At 44.6% G+C, this 16,938-nt stretch overlaps 1 protein-coding gene and 1 long non-coding RNA gene across 2 annotated transcripts in view; both read right to left on the bottom strand.

Moving 5' to 3' along the window:
• The window catches only part of Mettl24 (methyltransferase like 24), a gene marked incomplete at its 5' end in the record, with an annotated part of 113,438 nt that overhangs the window by 22,565 nt on the left and 73,935 nt on the right, over positions 1–16,938 (bottom strand).
• On the bottom strand, positions 7,925–11,872 carry LOC147998726 (uncharacterized). Its single transcript, XR_015645920.1, has 3 exons — positions 11,787–11,872; positions 8,494–8,612; positions 7,925–8,166 (listed from the first exon to the last, which is right to left on the bottom strand). It is a non-coding gene; the product is annotated as an uncharacterized LOC147998726 (long non-coding RNA).

Genomic DNA, 16,938 nt, shown 5'->3' with positions numbered 1-16,938 from the left:
CATCTTACATGTATGATGCAACCCAACCTCATCCTACATGTATGATGCAACCCAACCTCATCTTACATATGTAAATCACATGCTGCTATTCTTGGCTACTTTCCAAGAGTGGGGTGCATATTTTAAAGGTTGTGCAGAGCTGAGACATCCACAAGGAAGTAGTGGACAACAGGGCAACAGCCTAATAATTTATATCTATTAAAAGTTATAGGTCCTCGTCGATTGCAGTTTGGATATAAAATGTTCCCCCCAAAAGCTCGGTCTCCAAGGAGTGGAAGTCCTAAGTGATGATTGGATCATGAAAGGTATTAGCTTTACCAGTAGACTACAGATCCACTGGTAAGTCCATGATGAATGGGCTAACAGGAGCTGGGGCCTAGCTGACAGTTTGCAGGTAGATTATAGTTAGAAGCAGATTATAGACAGAATGCCACTGAAGGGCACATGGGTCCCTGGTCCCTTTCCATCTCTTTTTCCTTCCTGCCTGTCGCAAGGTGAGCAGCTTTGCCCCATCCCTACATGTCCCATAAAAAAAAAAGTGGAGCTACGTTGCTGGGGACTGAAACCTTTGATACCATGAATCAAATTTTTTTTTTCCTTTTAAGTAGGTTTCAAGTATTTTCTCTTTCACAAACAAAAATAAACCTAACGTAGAAAATCGGTACCAAGAAGTGGAGTCATTGTTTTGATTGTTCCTAGCTATCTTAGTTTCCACTCTATGACCAAGGCAGTTTATAACAGAAAACGTTTAATTGGAGGCTGGCTTAGAGTTTCAGAAGCTTAGTCTATTTCCATCCTGGTGGGGAACATGGTGGCAGGCAGGCATGGCACTGGAGCAGAGCTGAAAGCTTACATCTATCTAGGAGATGGAGGCAGAAAGAGGGTGGAAGTGGTCCTGATGTGGGTTTTCGAAACCTCGCAGCCCACCTCCAGTGGCACGCCTCCTCCCACAAGGCCACACCTACTAAGCCTTCCGAAGTAGTTCCACCGAACTGGAGGCCAGGTATTCAAATAGATGAGCCTTACTCAAACCACCACACTAACCAGATTGTTCAGAGCCCTCGGAAAGACTAACTGTAAAGAAAAAAAAGTCAGAGAGACTTGATGAAGAACACAGAGTTTAGTGGGTAGTTCTGGCAGGAGTGTAGAAGACCAGGTTGCCAAGAGGAAATGCGGTGAAGACTGAATTATGAAGGTTTAGTTGGAAAGGAGATGGCATTGGGAATTAGACTAGAAGCCACTCCTGTCACACTGTGGCATGAAACTCTGTCTCCATTCTGTCCATGTCCCGAGTCTCTGTGGAGGCCAACCCAGGAAGTTCCAAGGCGGTAGTATTATTGCTGACATTTTGGGGGCCAGATTCATAGTGAAAACTGGGAGCAAATATCAGAACAGAAGGGATTTTAAAGCAATTTAGAGAGGAGTGCATTTAAAGTGGAAGGCAAGAAAGGCAATGGTCACTAAGACTGTTAACACCATGAACACAGCTAAGTGTTTTACACCAAGATAGATGCCCGACAATCTGGGCTCTCAGCGTCCGACTGAACCCAACCTACCACGGACTCAAGTTTGTAAAGCTGTACTATTTATTCATTCGAAAGATCTCGCTTTAAGAAGGAATGCCTAGAGAAGTGTTCCCTGTGTTCATCTATCCAGGGACACAGGGGCCATGGTCTGAGTGTCGTTGGTATGGCTGGCGTCAGGCCTTGCCAATGCCCGTGCGATGCTCACTTTGAAGACGTGCAGAAATAAGTGGTAAGGTCATAGCTTCCTCCCAGGCTGCAAAGCAGGCCTGGCAGCTCAAACAGGGCATGAGCAGGTCACAATAGGAAGCAAATGGTTAGCCCATGGGATCTGCCCCCGGCAGGGACTAAGAACAGGACTTCCCAAGGCTTTGGGGACCCACATCCTGCCACCATGTACCTGGCTGCCCGATTGTTTAATGTTTCCCTTGCTGGGTTTTGAAATTGCTTTAGTCTGATACCTCCTTGACAGTCATTTCTTTTTTTAAAATTTTTGGTATTTTATGTGTGTGGCTGTTTTGCCTGCATGTATGTCTGTGCATCTTGTGTCCACAGAGGCCAGAAGAAGGCATTGGATCCCATGGAACTGGAGTTACAGACAATTTTGAGCTGCCATGAGGGTTCTGGGAATTAATCACGGGTCCTCTGGAAGAGCAGCCAGTGCTTCTAACCACTGATTCATCCCTCTCTCTTTTTACACACACACACACACATACACACACACACACCATACACACATACACACACTCAAACACACACACCATACACACATACACACACTCATACACACACATACACACACCATACACACATACACACACTCATACACACACCATACACACATACACACACTCATACACACACATACACACATACATACACATACACACACATACACACATACGCACTCAGACACACATACATACACACACATACACACACAGAGACACACACATATACACACACATACACACATACACTCAGACACACATACATACACACACAGAGACACACACACATATACACACACATACACATACACGCACATTCACACAGCATACACACACATACACACATACACACACATACACACATACACACACACAGAGACACACACATACACATACACACACATTCACACACCATACACACACATACACACACATACACACATACACACACACTCAGACACACACACACACAGAGACACACACACACACATACACATACACACACATACACACATACGCACTCAGACACACATACACACACACAGAGACACACACATACACACACATACACATACACATTCACACACCATACACACACATACACACACACAGAGACACACACATACACACACACATACACATACACACACATTCACACACCATACACACACATACACACATACACACACATACACACATACACACACACTCAGACACACACACACACACACACACACACACACCTTGCTATTTCTCTAGTTCTCCTTTTTGGGGTGGGAGTTTGTACCCTACCCCACCACTGTATCCTGGAAATAAGCAACCTTTATACTGATTTTACAGAGGCTCTTATCTAAGCGCTCACCTTGAGTCTCAGAGAAGGCATTAAACTGGGGTTTTTGAGCAGTACCAGACTGTGGACACCTTCATGGGTCATGGGGCATTTTGCATCATAAGAAGCCGTGCTCCTTGGGGGAGAGGGATGGAGTGCTGTGGTTTGGCTGTGTGGCTATTGAAAGGTGACTGGAACAGGAAGCTGCTAACGTCAGTGGGTCAGTGCACTGATGAATCCATAGCCATGAGGTATGTGGAAGAAACAAGTTGCCGAGGATATGAGCTGAAAGGAATTCTTTGTCTCCAGACCCATCCATCCTCTCTCGGCTTCTCCGATGTTTGCCATGCGGAGGGAACACTGCTTTCCTATGGTGAACCCTTCCGTCATGATATTTCTGTCTACATTAACACAAAATACAAGCAATGGTGCCAGACAGCCACAGAGTAAAACTCCTGAAACTGTGAGCCACAGTAAATCTTTTCTTCTATTTAGTTGTTTTTCTTAGATACATTTTGTCACAGCAATGCAAAGAAAATCCATTGTTCTTAGCATCTCAATAACCTTTTAATTCCAGAATCTACATTTCTTTTTCTTCCAGGTTTGCCAGACATTTTGTTCTCTTCTCTGTTTCCTTTGTTCCAGAAGCAAATCCCCTGCCACAGTTCCTTAGGCCACCACTCCATGCACCCCTTCTCTCTTCTTTGTCTAGAATTCACACTGCGGAGTAAAACTCAACATGAAAATCACACTCAGCCATTCTTTCAGTATGAAAACATTACATTTGAGGTATTATGCTAATTAACTTAGCTCTTTTTTTTTATAGTCAATACATTTGTAGTTCTATACCATTTTTAAGACACAAAATATTGACTAACTGTGAATTACCAGGGGACTGTACGTCTGTATACTTTAAATATTTTATTTTATTTTATTTTATTTGTAAGGATACCTGGTGGGAGTGGATTCCCTCCTTTTACCGTATTGGTCCTGGGGACTGAACCCAGGCTGTCAAAGTTGGTGGCAGACACTTTTACTCTGCTAAGCCATCTTGCCAACCCTATCCCTCCATCTTTAATGAAAGAACAGATTTGTTTGGTTGTTTAAGTCTTTTTCTTTCAGTGAAACAAATGAATAACTCTTTAGTCTTACTCTGCTCCCACACTGTCGTTCACTTTAAGGGCTGGGGACGTAGCTCAACGGGTGACACGTTTGCCATGTAAGCACATGGACTGAGTTTGATCCCCAGAAGCCATAGGAAAAGCAAAACAACAAAACCAAGTAACCAAACAAAAGCTAGGTGTGGTGGTGTGTTGTGATCCCAGGGCCAGGGAGGCAGAGGCGGGTGGGCCCCTGGGACCTGCTGGCCAGCTAGCCTGCCTTCCTTGGTCAGTTCCAGGCCAGTGAGAGACCCTGTCTTACAAAAGAGGAAGCATGACAACTAAGGTTGCATTTTGGCTTCTGAACACACGAACCTGTGTACACATGCACACACACACACACACACACACACACACACACACACACCTGGCTTCGGCCCACATGAACCTGCATACATAGACACACAAACACACACACACACACACACACACACACACACACACACACACACACGGAAATCTTATTTGTTTTAGATCATTGGAAATTGGAAATGCCGAATCTTTTTAACCCGAAAAACCTTTTTAACTTACAACTTGGACAGATTGACTTCCTAAGGAATTTGAAGTTTACTCAATTTGAACAACAGAACAAAACAATAGAAGAGAGCCTGGCACGTTGGCACATGCTTTTAATGCCAGCGTTGGAGAGGCAGAGAGAGGCACTGGTACCTGTGAATTCAGGGGTCACCAGGCTACACAGTGAAAGCCAGTCTCAAAAACAAACAAGCAAAATAAGAGGAAGAAGAGTGTAATCCCCAGGTCATGGTGGCGCTCACCTAATAAACCCAATACCAGAGGGGTGGAGGGCAAGCAGCAGCATCCAAGACCGTCCTTGGCTACATAGTAGGTTTGAAGCTGGTCTGGGCTGCATGAACTCCTACCCCAAAATAAACAAGCAAACAAACAAATGCAAGCCCATGTAACCCAAACTCCCTCAAAATAAAATGCAGAATCCAAACTGTACCTAATATAGAATTAGGTGTGGGACTTTTCAAGGGGCCTGTGACCTGTGCAAATGAGGTACTCCAATACACAGGGTTCATGAACTTCATGGTAAAACCACTGTGATTATCATCATGATAAATCACCAAACTCTGCCCAGGGGAAGCAGATCACTCTGTGTGTGTCCAAAAGTCAAATGAGAGCGAACAAAAACACACAGGTAAGAAAAAAGTCAAGGGGTTGGGGATTTAGCTCAGCGGTAGAGCGCTTGCCTAGCAAGCGCAAGGCCCTGGGTTCAGTCCCCAGCTCCGAATAAAAAAAAAAAAAAGAAAAAAGAAAAAAGTCAAGTCGCAGGATTTGAACTTCCTGTTACATTTGCTATGAGTTTAACGGGGAGAGGCATTATACAAAAAGTACCATCACTTAGTCATGGCAAACCCATGGCTTCACACAGACATTGACTACTCAGATACGGATCTGATCGAAAAATTTCACCCCAGGAAAAATCTTTAGAGGCTGCGCTCAAATCCCCGCTCACTCTTGGCAGAGTCAGGGTCATGAGGACGCGAGCTCAAAGCGGTCTTCCCTCAGTCCCTACAGATTCGGGACAGGAAAGGGCCTGGGCACAGAGAGGAACGTTGATGAGGATTTCCGACTTCTGGCTCCATTTGCACGAAGGACAGAGAGGAGGAAAGCAAGTGTGGCCTGTCAGCTGGCAAGCCTTGATGAACTTCTCACACTTGCAATCCGCTTGCTGCCTGCGGATCCCAGGGGAGGGGGCGGGGAAGGAGAGAGAGGAGCAGTAATTCACTCTGGCTTTAGACACGGCGCACATATCAGCCTGCACGCTGTACTTAATTTTCCCAAAGGGACTGGTGTCCCCAGGCCTCCGCGTTCTATTTTCTTTAAAATAACCCTATAGTTATCCACATTATTATCATTGTTTCCTTAGCACCAAACGGCATGATTTGGGGACAGGACACTTCTTTGCCATTTCGTGTTTTATAAAATCCCACATAAGTGTGCTTGATTATCCAATAAGAAAGTCATCATTTTCATGGATGGGCTAGGGTTCACAAAGTCCCTGCTCCTGCTACAGAAGGTCTTCCCCAAGTAACTTACCCCCTTGCAGATCGGGGGGCGGGGTGGGGAGTGGGTTTTACTACTCTTTTCATGGCCTAAATTCAAGCCTGGGTCTGATTTGGAAGGAGTCAAGTCTGCAGCCACCATTATGTTAGAAATTAAACTGCCAAAAAAAAAAAAAAATTACTTAAGACTCAGTGTAGCAAAAAGCCAAGGCAACACACCAGCCCCACCCAGGCCTCTCCATACCCCAGAAAGGGAGAGCAATTTGGCAAGCTGTGAGTTGGTTTCCATTTTTAAAGACTAAGACATGGTGTTTATTAACAATTAGAATAAAAAGGGTACATGGAAGAGAAGAGAAAAAAACTCATTCAACCTTCTGGTCCTCAAACAAGACCTTTTCCTCCTTTTCTGCATTCTCCCCCTTCTCTCTCCCTCCTCCTTTCTCCCCCCTCCTGTCTCCCCCCTTCTCCCCCCCTCCCCCTTCCCTCTTCTCTTCCTTCCTGCACCCTCCTTCTCTCTCCCTCCTCCTCCCTCCCCTCTCCTCTCCCCCTCCTCCTCAGCACTAGGGGATTGAACCTGAAGCTTCAGGTATATTAGCCATCTTTCCTTGAGCTACTGTCCTAGTCTCCCCCACCCCCAACCCGAGGAAAATGGCTGCTCCCCCTTCTAGAGCGTTCTCGTGTCTCTTGCAAGCATTTCATCCAATTTGGAAAGTAATCAGCACCACATAGCGTGTATAATTCTAAGATCTGTTTCTTCTGGGCTTTACGGTTGTTTTATTTTAAAAGGCCATCTGTTTAATATTCATAAACAGCTCCCTTATATTTCAGGCAAAGATCATTTCGGCAGCTTAACTTGAAGACTCTGGGGGCGTGTGCTGACAGCCTGTGCTTCTCATGAGAGGAATCCAGTAACATGTCCTGGGATTTTTTTTCTCCTTTAATTTTTAATTTTAATTTTTATTTCATGTGCGTTGATGTTTTGCTGGCATGTATGTCTGTGTGAGGGCGCCAGATGCCCTGGAACTGGAGTGACCAACAGTTGTGAGTTGTCATGTGCGTGTTGGGAATCGAACCCAGGACCTCTGGAAAGGCAGCCAGTGCTCTTAACCACTGAGCCCTCTCTCCAGCCCCATGTCCTGAGAGGTTCCTTTTTTTTTTTAAGGGGGGAAGGGGTCCTATAGTAGTGAAGATATAGCCATACAAGTTAACCTCTGGGGAGCCTTACAACAACCTGCTACCAAAATTTCGAGACGTTTTCTTCTTAATGTTTTATGTAAAACATCCACTGTTTTCCACACCTGGTGAGAAACCCCAGTCCACAAGCAGAGAAGACTGGGGATCCAGAAGCTCGAAAGCGAAGCAGCACAGTGTTGGAGCAGAGAACTCACCTAGGCATTCCTCTCATGCAAACAGCCTGGTGCATTTGCTATGAGGGGTGGGGGAGGGGGAGAGGAGGTTCAACAGGAGTCAGGCTGGGTTTCTCCTCTCGGCTCTAAGTCATTTCTCCCAATGTTCCGGCCCCGGAAACTTGCAGGACGGCTGCCAAAGTGCAAAATTACTGTGACTACTCTGTCTCACATGGACATTTTGATAAATGGTTATCCTTTGAAAATGATCCAAAAAATACTTTTCTAACAGAATCAAAGACCAATACATATAATAGATTTTTTATTTTTAAGTGTGCGTTTTGGTCTGGAACAGAGCCTGGAGGTAGTCAGCAACATTCCGAGGGTTGTCGGCCAAGAGCATCGTCACCCTGTTTGATGCTGGCTGTTTGGGTTCTGCAGCTTCTGAAACGGGACCCCCAAGATTCATCCTTCATTAGAAGAATTGCTGGTGCCTGGAAGTTTCCATCACGAGGCAATGCCATTGTTCCGGGACTGGAGGAGTGTCCTAGTGGCAGTGGAAACAGAATAGACTGCAGTTTCTCCAGTGTGCAGACACCAGTTTTGGAACGTAGGAGTCTGTCCTTAACCTATCACCAGGAATGCGGTCCCTCAGTACCATGAGCATTCCTCCCTCCAGGGAGTAGGCAGTTTCAGGCGGACGCTGTTTACATACCAACTGTGACCGAATCACGTTAAACAGAGTGAGAACTGCCTCACTTTCCCCGGAACGTACACTTTTGAGGTTCCTGGTTAGAACTTTACATGGGCAAAAGATGCCCTCGTCTTGTCTGAGATTTTAAAGTAGTGACTCTGAGTTCCCGTAGCTGCGAACCTCACACCAGCACTCTATGCCCATAAGGAGACTGAAACAGGCCCTCATCTGGTCAAACTCAAGGAAGGGAAAGCGATGCCTTCTACTGAAGTGGACTGTCAATGACGGGTGCTGAGTACCTGGAAGAGAATGGGGGACAAGAGACACGGAGAAGGACGCCAAGACAAGAGTCTGATCAAGGCGACAATCTTATTTTTCCCCAAGGCTGAATATATACCAAAACAGGGGTAACAGAGGGAGGGGGTAAGTGGGAAATATGTACACAGGCCAAGGACACAGTATTTGTCTTTGGCTGATGTTGACAGGATGTCAGAAAGGTCACAGGTTTGTCATATCTACTGGTCAGCAGGATGTTGGTTTTTCAGAAAGGTCACAGGTCATCACATTGGGCATCTAGATGTCAGATGTATTTCTCATCAAGGTCACAACGTTGTCATATCATTATTCATCCTGACCACCAGATTTGTATTAGTCTTCTGCAGCTGGCTGGGGATTTTCCATGAACCCAGTCATACTTAATTCTAACCATAATAATATCAACAATGGAGGGCTTCAAGGGCATCGCTCCCGACAGTGGAGATGCCAAATCTGATGACGTAACCTGAGGAATTAGACGGGTGTCGATGGAATTTGTGCTGACTGCAACTTTTAACAACTTCAGTTAAAAGCGCCTTTTCAGTTTGCCGCTTCCTAAATACTGAATGTGACGAATGACTTGCATTTAGTAATATCTCACTCGGATGTGCGTTTGAACAAAAACAAAACAAACAAACAAAACAACAACTCCCAAATTCCAGTCAACCTGGGAGTATCAACAAAGAAAGTATCAAGTATTCGTAGGCTACGTGAAGAACCCCTCCAAGTACAGTCCACGGAAAATCCAATTCTCAGTTATCTATAGAGTGATTTCCAAACCCAGAGACAAACGTAGGACAAGTGCACAGTTCACAGTAAATAGCAAATATTTGTCTGGGGTTACCTACAGCTTACACTAATGGATCCTTGGTGGAACGTGTTCTTTCTCATTGTTCCTGGGGAATGTGGCCTATTTTGTTCTCTACACAGACAAAACAAGACAAAACAAAACAACCGAGTTCAAATCTCGTCATACAGATCCCTGGAGCGATTTTTAGTGTTTTAGAAACGAGTACTTCTTTGGGAAATGAATTATTAACTAGATGTGCTGACACCTCAACTTTATTGCAGTGGGATTTGATTCTCCTCCCTTTCAAAAACGAATGTGTTTCTGTGAAAGTCGGTCATAAAAATATAGCCAAGGGAGACGTGTCACACCTGTCCACAGTTTACATTTTGCCGTCTGCCGACAGATAACGATAGCTACTGCTGAATTGTCAGACGTGACTGATGCTCCCTTCCTTAACTGACTTCGATCACCTTTTCTAATGTTTGCTTTGTTCAGTATGTTCTAGTGAGGCCTGTCTACCTCAGAGGCCCTGGACCTTGAATTGTCCAACTTCCGCCAGGCATCAGAATTCGGGTAATTTTAAGCCAATTATTGAAGTTTTGCTTACAGGTCTCTGATAGTTTTTCTCAGCTACAAAAAGACTGATTGCATTTCCAGAGTTCCCTCCCAGCCTGCAGTGCAACCCCCAGCATAGGATTGATCTGCGTGAGGCAAGAAGGAAGTAGGATTCAACATGACTCGGTAGCTGGTATTGGTTCTAACTTCCAGCCTAACAGTGGGCAGTTTATTTTAGGTGTATGTGAGTACAGTACAATTTGGAGAAAAGTTTTCTGGTGTAACGCAATCTGGTGTGCACAATAAAGCTTGAGGTATAATTAATTACATTAAAGCGCTTCTCAAAGTACACGTGCCTTCTTCTTCCCTGGAGATGGGCTCTGTAGATTGACTACAAGTGTCATCTTAAAGGCCTGGGAGAGGATCTGGTGTGGTCTCCGAGTCTCCAGGCTAGTAACTAACTCCAGTCCTGTTTGTAAGGGTCTGTAGGGGAAGGCAGGTGTGGCCTGGCCCTACAGATAGTACAGAGGTCACCTAGGGTATTAATCACCTCCAGTTCTGTTTGTAGGAACCTGAGGGAGCCAGATGTGGCCCTGGCCCAACAGAGAGCACAAAGGCCCTGTTAGTAAGGGTCTGGGATAGGCTGAGGGAGTCAGGCATGGCCTGAGTTGTAAGGTAGCGCAGAGGTCACCTAGGCTATTAACCACCTCCATCCCCAGCCTTCTAGGCAGAAAGCAGGCTACACAGTTCTCCTTTTGAAGAGACAAGCCTGCACGTTCAACATTCCTGGTTTCTCTGGTGCTTATCTGTGAACACAGTACAGGCTGACTCTTCAACCGCTCTCAGAATTCCCTTTCTTTTCTTGTTTTCCTCTCATATCTATGTCCTGTGTCTACTCTCTTCTCTCCTTTTGAAACTGAAGATGTAGCTCAGAGGTACAGTGCTTGTCTCCCATGCACAGGCCTTGGATTCAATCCTGAACACTATAAAAATAAATAAAAACCAACCATCCAAACAAACAAACAAAATTTAAACTCCTCTATAATTGCCAAGAGCTACCTGACATAGACTCTCCCCTGTAGTTCCTTCCCACCCATGGCTCCCCAAGCCACAGGCAGTAAGAGGCACCGTTCACACCATACATAACTTCTGTGTAATCTTTACAGCTGATAGTAACTCTGAGGGCAATGACCTTTGGCACTGGCCCTTCACCCTTAGTTCTTTATGCAAAAGAGAACTTCAAAAACCATTTTTACGATACAAAGTACGTTTCAATATAATCCAGCAAATTCAATCAATAACCCAAATCCAATTCCTCTCAACTGTGTCCCGTCTGCACTCCAGGACAGAGATGAATGGGATCCAATAAAAAGAAACCATAAACATGCTTAAAACATGCGGTTTTGGGGCTGGGGATTTAGCTCAGTGGTAGAGCGCTTACCTAAGAAGCGCAAGGCCCTGGGTTCGGTCCCCAGCTCCGAGAAAAAGAACAACAACAACAAAAAAAACAAAACAAACAAACAAACAAAAAAAAAAAACATGCGGTTTTTGGTGGGGTTTTTTTTCTTTCATAACTTGACCACACCGCTCTTGAGGGTGAAGTTTGTAGATAGTGTTTTGTCTCAGTGTCAAAACATTAGATGCGCCTAAAAACTCTAGCCTGAGGGTTTGTGATGTTAATACGGACACGTGGTGTGCCTAGCCTACACTGGCCCACAAGGGGAGCGTGTACCTCTACAGCCTGCAGTGGGTGCACCCATAGCCCCATGATGCAGCCAGAATGCAAAGGCGGCAAACTGTGCCCAGCGCTCACCTCTGCCAACCTTCTTTCTGTTCCTGTCTCACCGCTGTACACTTGCACTCACAGCGTTACCAGCGGATGCTCTCTGGATAGCCGGAGAGCTTACACACACGCATGCGCGCCTGCCTGTACGCATGCGCACGCGGCCACATACGGGACTTTCTCCTTTTGCATGTTAGCAACTCTTCATGCCAATTAGAGTCCATAACTTAAGTGGTTGATAGTTGGGCAAAAATAAACTTGGTCTACTAAGAAATGTCTTTCAAATATTACCAATGAATGTGACGTCTAACCACTGGAATATGGGCAAAAGAGATTTTCATTCTTCCAGAAGCCCCTTAGATCATTTGGGTAACAAGACACCCCCAGCCACAGATAGCATAGTGGCAAGAGAGCATCAACAAGTAGTCCTCACATTTCTGAAAGGTGCTGAGGCCTCTGCAGGGATATACTAGGGTGCCTTCCCTAAGGGGTCAGTGCTCGGGTCACAATAGCCTAGTCGATGCCGAAATAAAATCACCAAGACCTACAGGGCAGGAGAAGACTAAAGAGTTGAGCCGAAGTTGGTAGAAGGGAAAGGGTGATACTTCATAGAAGATTCCACGGCCAAGATGGCGCTTGACACCCACACAGAAAGGTCTGCTAAAAGAGCCAGAAACACTTGTTTCAGCATCGTTTCTGTTAAAAGGGTTTTCAGCTAAAGGTTAGGGCATCGTACCACATTTGCTAAAAAAGAAGAAAAGATCACAAAAGAGTGAGGGGGTCAGAAAACTCCAGGCAAATGACAAAAGCCTCCCAAAGGGCTGGGAAGGCTCAGCTCTAGCCTGCCCCCTGTTAGCTTCCAACTTCAGTTTGATCTCATTTCCATGGTGCCCATTCCCCTAACAACCCAGCACGCTGAGATCAAAGGATAGGGAGGCCCATGTGCATGGCAAAGAGGAGAGGAGAGAGCTCAGACTTCATTATAGCAAAGAATAACTTTGGGAAATAAAAACCCACTTTCAGAGGAAGCTAAAACCCAAAATAGTTGCAACCTTAAACTTCGCTTTAAGAGTGTGGGGGATGGTACATCGCTCCATGCGGTTGCCTAGGGAACGGGACTCATCTATCGCCTGCTGTCCAATAATTCCTCAGAAGTTGCTATCCTACGTTATATCTGTGGATGTTAAATTCACTCCGAATGGAAAGAGCTTTCCAAAATATGCAGCTTAAATTATAATAAAGAAATTGTCAGGGAAAAAAATGTTGCAGAAAGCTAAATCTCCCTTAATATATTTTGCTGTCTAAATAAATTAGCATTCTATGGTCTTGATTAAAAGCTTTTAGCACATAAAGACTCAAATTGGGATATTCTAGCTGATCTAAACTTATTATTCAAAATTCTTCCAAACACTCAAGATAGGGTCCTGCTGATGACAGAGTGTGGAAGAAGCTAGAGAAGGAATTCGGCTTCCCTCACAAGACAAATTTTCTTAAACTCCTACCTGTGATAAGCCTAACAGAGAAAGAAAAGTTCAGGTGACTCTCAGAGGGGACGTTTCCAGATGTGTTCTCCTTCTCAGTGCCATTAGCATGCATGTGTGTGTGTGTGTGCAGTGCACACGTATGTGCATATGCACATGTGTGTGCACATGCATGTGTGTGTGCAGTGCACATGTGTGTGCACATGCGTGTGTGTGCACATGCACATGTGAATGCATGTGTGCATGCATGTGCATGGTGTTTAAGAACCTTGCTAGCCAAATCTCTATGTTTTCTGCTTCGTATGACATTTTTCAGGCCAAGGTAATTATTTCATGGGCATGCTAAGTCTTTCATCTCGGGCTTTGTTGTGTTAAAACAGCACAGGCAGCCGGGAGCCAGCTCCTAGGCAGATAGAATATTCCTTTTGTTTTTTTGGTTTTTTTTTTTCCTTGCTGGTGCTCTTGGCTTTTCTACATCATATTGAATTTTACAAGGAAGCAGGGAGATGCTAAACTTTCTCTGTACATTCCTCTTAGAAACAGCATGTGTTAAAACCTACACCGAGAAAAGATCAGGCACTGAGGAGGGAGTCGCAGTGATTGGGGCGTTTAGTTTTCTGTGAAATGTTAAGAACTTACTCTTACGAGCCTGACACTAGAGACTTTGTTCCTTAAACACATGTCCCAGGCAGACCATCTTTAAATGTCAGTTAGCCAGAATACAACCATAAAAGGAAAATTCCTACTTGTCATAGAACACTGTTTTGGGTGCTGAGGGACATTAAAAGGTGCCAAAATATTTTTTTTTCTGAAAAGTTCCTCCCATTGAGAGAACTCAGAGGGCGAAGACATTTGCCATCAAGCCTGATGACCTGAGTTCTATCCCCATGACCCATGTGCTAGAAGGAGTGAGCTGACTCCCACTGGACCTCCATCCACAGGGACCTGTGGTACTCATGTACACACACACACGTGCACACACACACACACACTTCACAGATACATGCACATATGCATGCACACGCATACATTCACATGCACACATGCATACACAGGTGGGTGCACAGTACACATACAAACACATACATGCATACACATATACACATACACTTCACAGTTAAATGCACACATGCATGCACACATATAGACACATACACATACATACACATACATACACATGATGCACACATGCACACACACATACATTCATGTATACACACGCACACACATGCGGGTGCATGATGCACACACAGGCACATACATGCACACACATGTACACACTCTCTCTCTCACACACACACCCATGCACACACACAGTGTAATTATAAAAGTAAAGTGTTTGCCAAGGAGCCCCCTCCTTTGGGCAATAGCCAGGTTTTTGTTCTAGGACTATCAAGGCATCGTAAGAATGAACTCAGAATGAGTCTTCAGGATGGCAGAATACCTCACCCTGCTCACTTTTATTCATAACAACCCATCAGTGATTGTCTCAGGGTCCGGCAAAGATAGCAAAGACATTCTTGACCGCAGCAATAGGTTAGCGGTAAACACGAAGTAACTCGGCACAGTTTAGTCTACTTTGGGTTTTAAATTGGTAGCGGCCATTTATTGTATTTAAGAATGTTTAGTTCTACAGAAGGTGAGGCAGCAAATGGAAAATACGAACTTCACAAAACCTTGCATAGTGAACAAGTAACTTAGCCCGTCATTAAGGTTAGGCCTTGACAGTCTGACGAATCGGGCTGGACTGCTGTTTTTAGTGGGCCAATTAAACAAATAATAATACCAAAGGGCAGAAAAGCAAGGTCTACTCAACACGGCCATAGTGGGAAAGGGAAGAGAGGCCTAGCAAGGCTCCCAGCTTTTACTTCTCCCAGCAGGAGATTCCTGGGAAAATTATAATTCCTTTGGCGCACCTTGTCTCAACTGTTTGGTAACCAAAGAGAAGGGCACCAGTGTCCTTTTAGAATATCGGCCCACCTCCCAGGATGGTTACAGAGTGTATGTGTGCTAGGCATTAGAAAGCGATAGGAATGTTGATTAAACATCCAAGTGGTTAATGAGCATTGAGTGTTCCGGAGTCAATCAGTATTCGGGGAGCCATTAATTCTCACCTAAATAAGTGAGCTCAGGGCTCTAGCTGAAAGCACTTCTACCTGCATCGCTAGGGCGCTAGCACGGAATCTCCTTACTCCCAACCTTAATTCTGGTCCCCATTGCCCCACCGTGGGCAGGGAAGGCTGACCAGAGGAGAGCTCAAGAAGGGAGACAGAGCCAGGGGAGGAAGGGGAGGGTGGGAGAGGGGGCGGGGAGGCTGATGGCTGGTTAGGATCCGTGCAGAATTCTCCTTCTATTCCACTGGCACATGAACGTACCCCGCCTCCCTCCCCTTACTTCCCACTGTGTGTTTTTAATTGATTCAATAAAGCATGTAACTCGGGCATCTTAATTTGTGATCCATAACCGCTGGGATAGCTCACCTCGGGTATATTTGCATCGGGGTAATTTCCCACATGACAAAATTCATCAGCGTTCCTCGCCTCCACACTGACTGCTAATTGTCTGCCACCGTGAGCCAATAGAAGGAAAATAAATGACAAGTGGCGACTAATTATTAATGAGGAAGCCAGAAGCAGTCAATATCGCTTGGTTCTGCAGCTTGGTTACATGAATTCATGATATGTGTACATTCATATGATATACAATTATATATACATATATGGATATATGTATACATGCATATCTACATATGAATGTGTATATATGTATATGTGTGTGTCTATATGAACATATATATTTGTATATATGTATTTATTTATATATACATGCATATATGTATGTGTGTACATGTAGCCATATACACATATATTAACATGTATGTATATATGTACATATGTGTATGCATGTATATATGTAAATATATATGTACACATACATATGAATAGGTAAAGAAAGGTGCCTTACTTCAAATAGTTAAAGACATTGGTATTTCATGAGATTCTACAGAGTGTAGTACATAGTGATCTACAAAGAGGGGGCTATCCCAGGACAGTCGGACAAATTTCATTACCATCATTTTAGAAAGATATTCACTATGTGAAACCTAGTGGTCCACTCTATGATTCACTGCAATCCTGTGTCGAAGTAAGGAAAAGGAAGCCAATAGGACAATCACCATGTGACATTTCAAAGTGTCTTATTATGACAGTGATATAGGACGGGCACCTCATGGATCTAGACTATGGCGGTGGAAGAAACCTTATCCAGCTTCCATAGGACAGACATGCAGGTAAATGGTATGGAATTCAAAGACAGAAGCAATCACATCCACTGGAAGCCCTGTTGTTGTTGTTTTGTTTGTTTTAAGACTTATTTAATGTATATGACTACACCATAGCTGTCTTCAGATACACAAAAGGGTATAGGATCCCATTACAGTGAGCCCCCGTGTGATTGCTGGGAACTGAACTCAGGTCCTCTGGAAGAACAGTCAGGGCTCCAAACCATGGAGCCATCTCTCCAGCCCCCTTTTTCTTTTTTTTAGAGCCAAGTCTTTTGCAGGAAATTTAGTGAGACATACCGAAAAGACCACTGTGGAATGGTGTGTAGTAGTCAAAACCTTGAGGTAGCCTAGATCCACATCAATTAAGAAGTGATCCCACACATTATGATGCCATTATTCACCAAATATATGTAGCCAT

This window comes from Rattus norvegicus, chromosome 20 (genome assembly GCF_021556685.1).
Source record: "Rattus norvegicus strain SHRSP/BbbUtx chromosome 20, alternate assembly SHRSP_T2T, whole genome shotgun sequence".
Lineage (NCBI taxonomy): Eukaryota > Metazoa > Chordata > Mammalia > Rodentia > Muridae > Rattus > Rattus norvegicus.
The sequence above is the reverse complement of the archived record's forward strand: the minus strand, read 5'-3'. Positions and strand labels throughout refer to the sequence as shown.